Here is a 3,517-nt window from a genome sequence, read left to right on the forward strand (position 1 = left end):
CTCCCTCCCTCTCTCACACATACACACTGGGTTTTGTGTAGAAAAAAAGATTTGTCTTGTTTGTCTAGATACTCACATGGCTGAGATATGCTCAGTTTTATGAAAAGAAAGCTGTCCAATTGCTTTCTAAAGTGGCTGTATCATTTGCACTCTGATTAGCAATAAAGATGATTCGGGAGTTCTACCATCCTTCTTGGTTTGGGCCATTGCGATGGTGTCTTTTGCTTTCTTTGCTGTGTAATGACTGAGAATCTTTCACCTGTCTCTGAGCCATCTATGGACCATCTTCCAGGAAATGTTCCCTTTTCCCTTCCCACTCTTCCCAAGTTTTAAGTAGCTATTTGCTTCTGGCTGGTGGGTTTTAAGAGATCTTGTATATTAGGTAGTATGTTTTATCATATGTATGTTATGCAGACTTTTTCTCTATACCTGTGCCTTGCCTTTTCTGTCTTGTTTCTTCTTTCGGTCAACTGGGCATCCCTGAGAGCAGCATAGTTAACACAGTTTAGCCCATCAGCTTTTTCTATCATGCCTCTGGTGTTTGATTAAAATCACTCTTCATGATGCCTGTGGTAGAACATGTCTTGCTCTGGACTCTAAAGGCGGAGGCAAGAGGACTGCAATTTTAAAGCCATCATTGACTACATAGAAAACCTGTCAAAACTTTTTTTTTTTTTAAAAAAGTAATCTTGTGTCTTTTCTATGATATTTCCTATAACTGTTGTGATTTACAGAAAAGCTTATGGTCAGTCTGACTTAATTTCTGTGATGGTATAGTACTATGTATCTTTCCGCTTCTCATTAAGTTTAGGTGTCCCACCATGGGCGACTCCTTTGTTAGAGGCATCACACTCCATTCATGTGCTCTATTCTGGACCTTCTTCTATTCACTTGATCCATGTGCCTATCAGTATATTAGTTAATATACTGTTATGGCTACTGTAGCTTTGACGTAAGTCTTCAGGCCAGGGAATATCAATCTTTTGTTTTATTTTTAGGGGATTTCTTCACATTATTTTGAGAACCAAGTACATGGGCAGTGTAGCTACATCACTCCCTCTGCCTCAGGCTCTTCCCATCATTGCTTCCTAGTTCGTGGTTCTTTAGGTATTACTGTTGTTTTACAAACACACACACACACACACACACACACACACACGTTTAACAGCCTACTGAGTCCATTTAGCTTTGTTCCTTTGTGCATGTGCCTGGGGCTGATTCTTGGGATCAGATAGCCCATGTTTGAGATCACCTGTGGAGGAGACTGGTTCTCCTCTCCGTGGCTATTGACCTCCTATGGCTCTTCACCTATGCACAGGGATATTGGAATTTCCCCTGTCTTCACTGGCACACCAAGAGGTGTTTTCATTACACTGGATTTGTTCATGGTTTCAACCATACTGCTGGAATTTTGTGGGTCAAGCTTCGCTGGCATGTCTAGAAGACAATACTTAGCAGCAGGACCCTGGGCCTCTGGCTCTTACAATCATTCTTCCCTCTTCTGCATTTTCTCTGAGCTTTGGTGTAGGGGTTGTGTTACAGGTGTATCAGGTGAAGTTGCACACTTCACAGTAGCAGTGTTTACCTTCAAGGGTCTCAGTAGTATTCCCCTCCCCCCACCCCCAGGGAGCCTTTATGGAAGACTGGCAAGCTCAGTGATTGCCCTCAAACACATCAGGTGAAAATCCTATCTGTAAAAGGAACTTCTGAGATTTTATTTAAAAACAACCCATCTCTCCTTGAACATGCCTTTGTCTATCTCAGTCCTCCCAGGAGACTGTACATCTCTCCAGGATGTGCAATCTCTCCTGCTGGACCTCTAGCCTGCTCTGCCCTTGAGCCATCACCTTTTTGGCACTTTCTCCAATGTTACTGCTTCATGACGATGTGTAAGATAGTCTGATGATTTGTATATGCTTGTCCCAGAGAATGGCATTATTAGGAGGTGTAGCCTTGTTGGAATAGGTGTGTCACTGTGGATGTGGGCTTTGAGTCCCTCATCCTAGCTGCCTGGAAGCCAGTCTTCTGCTAGCTGCCTTTGGAGCAAGAGGAGGAACTCTCAGCTCCTCCAGCCCCACATCTGCCTGCATGCTACTATGCTCCTGCCTTGATGACAATGGACTGAACCTCTGAACCTGTAAGCCAGCCCCAATTAAATGTTATCCATATAAGAGTTGGCTTGGTCATGGTTTCTGTTCACAGAGTAAAACCCTAACTAAGACAGATAGCAGGCTCTGCCCCACACATCAGCACTCAAACACGTATCCAAGCTTGACTACCTCCGTTCTCTCTTTATCAACCTTGTGAGGCGGCTGCTCTTTTGCAAAAGAGGAAAGTGACGCTTAGGGAGGAAACATGAAATTCCCTGGGTCACTCAGGCCACTAAGGTGAGGTCTCACACTCACACCCTTTGCCACAGACCCTTACAGCTTGCTGTTCAGCAAAGCCTAAGCTGTACAGCTCTGTTGTTTCCACAGTAGCTTGTCTAGAGTGAGGAGCTTGAGGACCGACGCTCATGTCTTACTACAGCTGACTAATATTTCAGGAAGTTAAAAAAAAAAAAAACCAAGAAAGAAGTCACTTCCCCTATTAATCAAGCTGATTAAGACAGATAAGCATGTTTGATTAGATACTATAATGGCCATAGGAAACCTATACTGAATTTGTAAATCAGTAGTTATAAGTAGTCATTTCAGACAGGTGCTGTTATGTTCCATAGATTTTTAAAAAATGAAGCAGAGAGATAAGGTGATTTTTGCCTGAGGTCACACAGCCTATGATGCCTGGACTATATATTATCATTCATATGCACTGGGGCAGAATATTCATTTACAAGGGTATCTAGGAATTATGAGGGGTATATTGTGTGGAAAATGACTTCTCCCTGAAAGCCAAGACTCTTAGTCTTATAGGATGTGTGTCAGAGGGAGATACTCTACAGTGTGTTCCCGTCTGGTGACAATTCCCTAGAGAGCAATCTGATCTAGGCAATTTCTCAGCTAAGGTGTCTCATCTTGGATGGCTCTAGGCTGTGCAAAGTTGTCAGTCAAGGCTAACCAGGACAGTCACTGCCTTGGGGGAGATGCCTCTCCTTTCTGATAGTTGCTTTGGGAATGAGGACTGCTCTCAAGTCTTGTTCATAGTTGTTTCTTCTCTAACTCCATATAAATCCATGTGGCAGGATGGTGTTAGGCAATGAGGCCTCTGAGAGATGGTTATGTCGTATAAGATGAGACCTCTTAAGTGGAATTATCATTCTTATGGAGAAGGCCCTAGAGAGCTATCTTCCCTTCTCCAGACGTTCAATATGCTAATGCTTTGATTTCAGACTTCTCTAAACTGGGAGAGATCAATTTCTGCTGTTTATAAACTACCCAGTTATTGTTCTGTTAAATCAGACCAGGTAGATTAAGATAGATCTGAACAGGCTAGATAATAAGTCCAAGGTCCATATATGACTGAAAGACTCCAAAACTCCCAAAGGGAGGCACTTACTCAAGCCTCGGGTCAGCCGCGC

The sequence above is a fragment of the Mus caroli genome, chromosome 4, assembly GCF_900094665.2.
Source record: "Mus caroli chromosome 4, CAROLI_EIJ_v1.1, whole genome shotgun sequence".
In the NCBI taxonomy this organism is placed as follows: Eukaryota; Metazoa; Chordata; class Mammalia; order Rodentia; family Muridae; genus Mus; species Mus caroli.